Source organism: Hyperolius riggenbachi, chromosome 10 (genome assembly GCF_040937935.1).
Source record: "Hyperolius riggenbachi isolate aHypRig1 chromosome 10, aHypRig1.pri, whole genome shotgun sequence".
Lineage (NCBI taxonomy): Eukaryota > Metazoa > Chordata > Amphibia > Anura > Hyperoliidae > Hyperolius > Hyperolius riggenbachi.
The window spans coordinates 203,421,337-203,428,831 of NC_090655.1; positions in this window are offsets into that span (position 1 = coordinate 203,421,337).

Consider the following 7,495-nt stretch of genomic DNA (forward strand, 5'->3'; position numbering starts at 1 on the left):
GGAATATAAATTAACCAAAGATGCAATAGTAAAAACTTTTGCCAAAAAGAGAGAGTCTTTATAATATTGAGCTACCCAATCTATAGAAGTTCATTCTAGCGACATCCTTGGCTCATGACACCAACATCACTTAGAATACATAACAAAGAGTATATATATAGACCCCCCAACACATTTGCAGGGAAAACAGCAATGTACATTTTAATCATTTACAAAGACATTTGATACTATATGCACAGTTATGTGCAATATACTGTTCAACCTATGACATTAAAAGAGACATTTGCCCATCTTTATATTATTATTACCATCACCCCTCCCTTTACTAAAATTGATGCATACCATCCACACTATAAGCTACCCTGTGGGCCACCCACACTAAATACTACTCAGTGGGCCACCCAATTCCCAACGGGCTACCAGTTGAACAGACTAGGACACTATCTCACCACAAATAAGAAATTGTGCCTCTATGTCTGATCAGATATTCCCCTCACCAAACATGGCGCCTAAAGGTACATACCAGACGCAACAGTCCATGGCGTATGTAACCCATATGGAGAACACCAATACATAGTGTATGTAACCCATGATAATCTATGTCCATCCTCCAGTGGTGATATTTATACCCTACCCCCTGAATACATTCAATTTCACCACCATCTACATAACACATAACATCAGTCATTAGCTATAAAACAGTTGATGTCCAGTTCCACGTTCAATCCTCCTGGTGTTAATGTTTTAAGATTGTAAATCCATCGTGTTTCTAACTTAGAGATCTCCCTAATCTTGTGACATCCCCTCCACCTTGTGGTGAGTTTTTGAATGCCACAATACTTCAAAAGACCAGGGTTCCTCCCATGACATTCCAAAAAGTGCTTCGAGACACTGTGTCCCACAAAACCTCTAGCGATGTTGTTGATGTGTTCTCATCTGTTACATTGAGATATTCCCCTTTCCCAGCTCTTCTGGGACAACAAGTATCTCTATCATTACTGTTGCACCAAGCACCTATCATTACATTGGTTGTCCTGGTTCTGGCTATACTAGTTTTATTAGTGATTCTGCAGATCACACATAATCAAGTATAGCATCTGTATTATTGGTGATACTGCAGATCACCAATAATCAGAAAAAGCTGTTCTCGCTGACATCAATCGTTACAAAACCACATTCAAAACAGAATTCCAATTCTATCCGCAATCGGAGTTACTTGAATCCGTGATCAGGGATATCCAAGCAACCCTGATCTCCATTTCATTCCCCAGTGAATCCTTAAACCTTCCTTGAAAACACCGGTAAACATTTTCGCTTTAGTGTGTTTCTTGTCTACAGGCTACAGGGTTCTAACAACTAAATCACTTACCTCACGTCCATGTGAGCAGTAGCCACCAGGGGCATCAACATCCACACATAGTGTTTCGGAGCAATCTACAATGCCCAAAATTAATCCAATCATGCTAAAGACAGACGATACGATGTTTAAGGCAAGTGATCCTTTGACCTGTATAATACAAAAAAAAGATAAAATAATGTATACATCTGGGAAGTATGGGGAAAGACTGAAAGGAAAAACGTATATAATGGGAGTAATTGCAGATAGGTAAATTACTAGAGAGCAGTATTCAACATTTACCAGAAAGCTGCTACAAATAGCTAAGTGAAGACAGAAATGATTCTGCCTTCCATCACCCACCACCCTCGAGTTTTACTAGAATTGGAAGCTTCTTTTACAGATATTCACAGCATTGCCACCTGCACATAAGATCTTGTATCACACAGTATCCTGTGGTTTGATATGATGTACATCATGTAATAATTCTCCTGAAGTGTGTAGAAAAAGATGTATAGTGATCACCTTCAGGACTGGACAAGAAAATCGCTGAATATAAGAACTTTCTATATTGTTTGTGAGGCAGAGTGACACTTGCAGAGGTAGTGTATTTTCAGGTTTGATTGATTGATTGATTGATTGATTGATTGATTGATTGATTGATTGCTTTGGTACAGTGGAAAGGAGGGAGAATGGTACATTATTTTTGGTTCACTGAGATAACAGTGTAGCTGGGAAGATGGTTTGGGGGTTAAAAAGAACATCTACATATTTAGAACCTGGAACTTCAGAGAGCTAGTGAAAACTAGAGATGGCTGAACATCAGATTTTGGGTTTCGCAAAACGCGAACTTCCGCAAAGGTTTGAGCGAACCGGGCAAACCGCCATAGACTTCAATGGGAAGGAGAATTTTAAAACATACAGGAACTATTTCTGGCCACAAAAGTGATGTAAAAGATGTTTCAAGGGGTCTAACACCTGGAGAGGGGCATGCCACAGTGGGATACATGCCAAAAGTCCATCGGAAAATTACGTATTTGATGCAGAGTAGGGTTATAATCCCTTAAGGGCAGAAATCACATTGCATTCCTAAAATTGGAGGCATAAAGTGCTTTAAAACATCTTGTGTGTGTATACATTGATTAGGTAGTGTAAGTAGTGTACTGCTTCACACTGACAGACCAAACTCACTGTTTAACGACCGCAAACAGCTGTTTGTGTAGTGATGGCCGTGCTGGACTGGTGCGCAACATGGCGAGAGTGCAGGCGATGGCGGTTTTCAAGCCGATATGGTTGGGCTCAGGTAGCTCAATGACAGAACAACAGTGACTGTCCAGCTGATCGAATTTGGTGTGTCCACAATGAAGCAAAGACCTTATTATCTTGGGTGTGCCCCCAACACACTCATATAGGTCATTGCTTTATTGTGATACGCAAGCCCCTTCACTGCGGCAAGGTAACTATCAAGAAGGGAAATTGACACATGTACATGCCTTTTGTTTTGTTGTTGTTGCATCCACAGTGCATCCAGAAAAAATAGGCACGTACACACACCAGAAAAATTATAATTTTTGGTAGCGGCCACTGCTAGCTGTGACTTTAAACATTCAGGAATCCACCCTGTTGGTGGTGGCGGAGAAGACAGTCAAGCGGCCTGCAGGCAGAGATATTGTGTGGGAACTGACTTAATCTGCGGGCTGGCAGTCATGTGGCGTGCAGGCAGAGATGCTGTGTGGGGACTGACTTAGTTTTTAGGCAGGCAGTAGCCCTCCGGGATCCATGCCTCATTCATTTTAATTAAGTTAAAGGGATACTGTAGGGGGGTCAGGGGAAAATGAGTTGAACTTACCCGGGGCTTCTAACGGTCCCCCGCAGACATCCTGTGTTGGCGCAGCCACTCACCGATGCTCCGGCCCCGCCTCCGGTTCACTTCTGGAATTTCACACTTTATAGTCTGAAAACCACTGCGCCTGCGTTGCCGTGTCCTCGATCCCGCTGATGTCATCAAGAGCGCACAGCGCAGGCCCAGTATGGTCTGTGTCTGCGCAGTACACTCCTGGTGACATCAGCGGGAGCGAGGACACGGGCGTGCAGGCGCAGTGGTTTTCTGACTTTAGAGTCAGAAATTCCAGAAGTGAACTGGAGGAGGGGCCGGAGCATCGGTGAGTGGCTGCGCCAACTCAGGATGTCTGTGGGGGACCATTAGAAGCCCCGGGTAAGATTAGCTCATTTTCCCCCGACCCCCCCACAGTATCCCTTTAAGTTACTGAACACTTTTTGACCTAGGCGACTTCTCTCGTCAGTGACAATGCCTCCTGCTGCACTGAAGGTCCTTTCTGACAGGACGATGGCAAATTGTGACAGCTCTGGCCACAGGTCAAGCCTGCGCACCCAGTAGTCCAGAGGTTCATCGCTGCTCATAGTGTCTATATCCACACTTAAGGCCAAGTAGTCGGCTACCTGCTGGTCGAGGCATTCGTGGGGGGTGGATCCGGAAGGGCTGAGGCGAGGCGTTGGACTAAGGAAGGTCCGCATGTCCGATGTCCGACATCACCATCAGATCGCTAGTGCATCCTGTCCTTGCCAGCATGGTGTGACATCACCCTTAAGCACACTATAAAGCATTCTTACCAAATTGTGTTGCAAGTGCTGCATCCATTCAGCCTTGTGGTAATTTGGTAACATCTCTGCCACTTTCTGCTTATACTGAGGGTCTAGTAGTGTTGCCACCCAGTACAGGTCATTCACCTTGAGTTTTTTTATATGCGGGTCCCTCAACAGGCTTGACAGCATGAAAGACCCCATCTGCACAAGGTTGGATGCCGACCTAGTCATCTCCTCTTCCTCTTCAACAGTGATGTCAGGTAAGTTCTCCTCCTCCCCCAGCCACGAACAATACCACGGGTACCCGAAAGGTGAGCAGCACAAGCCCCCTGCGACGCCTTCTGCGATTGTTCTTCCACCTCCTCCTCAAAGCCACCTTCCTCCTCTGACTACTTTTCACCAGATGACTCCTTCTCCCCCCTCCTCTGTGCTGCCACAGGTGTTGACGACAAATCTGGTTCTGGTGATGATGGTTCCCACAACTCTTCCTGTTCACGCTCCTCTACAGCTTGATCCACCACTCTACGCACAGTACACTCCAGGAAGAATGCGTATGGGATCTGGTTGCTGATGGTGCCTTCACTGCGACTCACCAGGTTTGTCACCTCTTCAAATGGATGCATGAGCTTGCAGGCATTACGCATGAGTGTCCAGTATCTCAGTACCTGCACTGACCATGCTTTGCAGACCAGGCATCCGTGGTCAGATGAACCCTTGACCCAACGCTTTGTGCCAGAGATGACACCACTTGCCTTTCAACATCATGGTACAGTTTGGGTATCGCCTTTTTGGAAAAATAATTGCGGCCTGGTATCTTCCACTGCGGTGTCCCAATCGCCACAAATTTTCGGAAGCCCTCAGAGTCCATCAGCTTGTATAGTATTAGCTGGTGGGCTAACAGTTCTGTCACGTGAGGGGTGACTGGCAGACATTGGCTTCTTCCAGGAACTGCTCAAGGTGAGAGGAGGAGTGGAGAAGGGTGGCTGTGAAGGTGCAAGGGCAGCAGGGGATAAAGCGGCTGAAGATGCTGGACCAGGAGGAGGCGGTGGGTGGCTTTGCATTTGTGTGCTGCTTTTCTTCATGTGCTCATCCCATTGGTGTTTGTGACGGGAGATAATGGGCCTTTGTAAGGCAATTGTCCCTAGGTGAGTGTTGTCACCCCCTCGGAAATGCCCCCCTGTTCATCTCGTCTCCTGGGATCCCACATGACATCCATGCCATGATTATCATCATCATCATCACCATCCACAGCTTTGCTTGTATCAAAATGCCTCCAAAACTGCACCAACAACAGGTAGTTCATCATCATCCTCACACCTTACGTCCATGTGTGTAGTGATACCTAACTGAGACATATGAGGTGGCGTAACATCCTTAGCGCCTTCATCTATACCAATAATGCTCGTGCATCAATAAATTCACCACACACATGTGTGAACAACTCCTGCGACAAGTGGAGCGGTCGTGGTGCTAGTAGTAGTGATGTTCTTGGCTGCCGGCTGAGTGGTAAATAGTTTTGGGGTGACCGAATCAAAACAGGAGGAGGTAGATATGTCACGGTTCCGTTCGGAAGCTGAGGAAGAGGAGGTGTTCTGTGTTAACCAGTCAACTAAGTCTTCAGAATGTTGGGGTTTGAGGGTGCGTGACCTCTGAACACTGTGCATTGGTCGAGGGCTGCACAAAAATTACACCAGCACGACCTCAAAAAGACCTGCGGGGTGTCCTGCCTCTGCTTGTCATCTTTTTCCAAATTGGATATGCAGCAGTACTAACAATATTCAATAGTGGTAGACAGGGTGTGTAATCTCAAAGAGGTACACAATCAGAATCAGAATCATTTTTATTTCGCCAAATACAGAGAGAGCTATACTCGGAATTGATCGTGGTTCACATGGCTTAGACATAGTAAAGAGGGACAAGACGCACACATAAACAATTAAGAACTACAGTGATGGTATAGATCTGTTCAACACAAGTGACAGTCCTGGGTCAGCAGTCAGTGCTTAACTACCTGCCGTGCAGGAGCAGTCCAATAATAACTGACCGAAAGACCCCGCTAGTGCATGCCAGTAGGCCGGCCTGTCAGGGGTTGGAGTTCAGCAGCCGTACCGCTTGGGGGAAGAAAGTGTTCTTCCGTCTGGTGGTTTTGCATGGTATAGACCTGAAGCGGCGGCCCAGTGGGAGGAGCTTGAAGTAGCGGCTGCCTGGGTGGGAGGGGTCATGGGAGATTGCTGTTGCCCTCTTCCTCATCCTGGCGGGGTGGAGGAGATCAAGAAGTGGAAGAGGAGTCCCGATGATTCTCTCTGCGTCAGTTATGACTCTCTGCAGTTTCTGTTTATCGCTGGCTGTAGCGCCTGTGTACCAGACTATGACTGAGGAGCAGAGGATGGATTCTATAGTGGCAGTGTAGAAGCTGGTCAGCAGCTCCCTGGGCATGCCAAATCTCTTCAGTTGGCGCAGGAAGAAAAACCTCTGCTGGGATTTCTTCTGAATTTTGGTGGTATTTTGTTCCCACTTCAGGTTGTTAGTGAGAGTCCTGCCGAGGAACCTCACAGATGTAACCCTAGAAACTTCGGTTCCCCCAATGAGGACAGGGGGGAGGGTTCCTCCTGAAGTCTACTACTAGCTCAACAGTCTTTGCGGCATTGAGTACTAGGTTATTGTCTACGCACCAGTTGCAGATTCTCTCAACTTCACTGCGGTACTCATGCTCTCCGTTGCTGCCAATTAGGCCGATGATAGTGGTGTCGTCTGCAAATTTGATGACTTTCACAGAGTCCGTGGATGATATGCAATTGTTGGTATAGAGGGAGAACAGTAGTGGTGACAGTACACAGCCTTGTGGAGCCCCTGTATTGGTGATTCTGACGCTGGAGTAGCAGTTGCCGAGTTTCACCTGTTGCGTTCTGTTAGTCAGGAAGTCCTTGATCCATGTTCGAAGGGTGGGATCTACTCCGAGCTGCGTCAAGTTATTGAGCAGGGTGTCTGGGCAGTTCGTGTTGAACGCTGAGCTAAAATCCAGGAACAGGATCCTGGCGTAGGAGGCAGGGCTTTCCAGGTGCTCAGTGATGTATGCCAGACTGGCGTTGATGGCGTCCTCCACGGATCTGTTAGACCTATAAGCAAATTGGAGCTGGTCGAGGAGGGCATCCGTGTGCCTCTTCAGGTGGGCCAGAACCAGCCGCTCTAGTAGCTTCATAATGTTGGAAGTTAGGGCCACTGGTCGGAAGTTGTTGTGCTCAGTGCTGCCGGGTTTTTTGGGGACCGGTACAATAGTGGACCGCTTGAAACAGGAGGGGACTGTGCCGTCTGATAATGACCGCTCGAATAAGGAGGAGAGCACAGGGGCTAGCTGTTCGGCACAGGTTCTCAGGCAGATCGACGACACTCCATCCGGGCCAGAGGATTTCTTGGGGTTCAGCTTACGGAGGTGTCGCAGCACCTCTAGTTCATGGACAGCAGTAGGAGCCAGGGCGCTGAGTTCACCCGAGGGAGCAGTAGGAGCTAGGGCGCTGAGTTCACCTGAGGGAGGGGTCGCCTTAGCCGTGGCTGTTC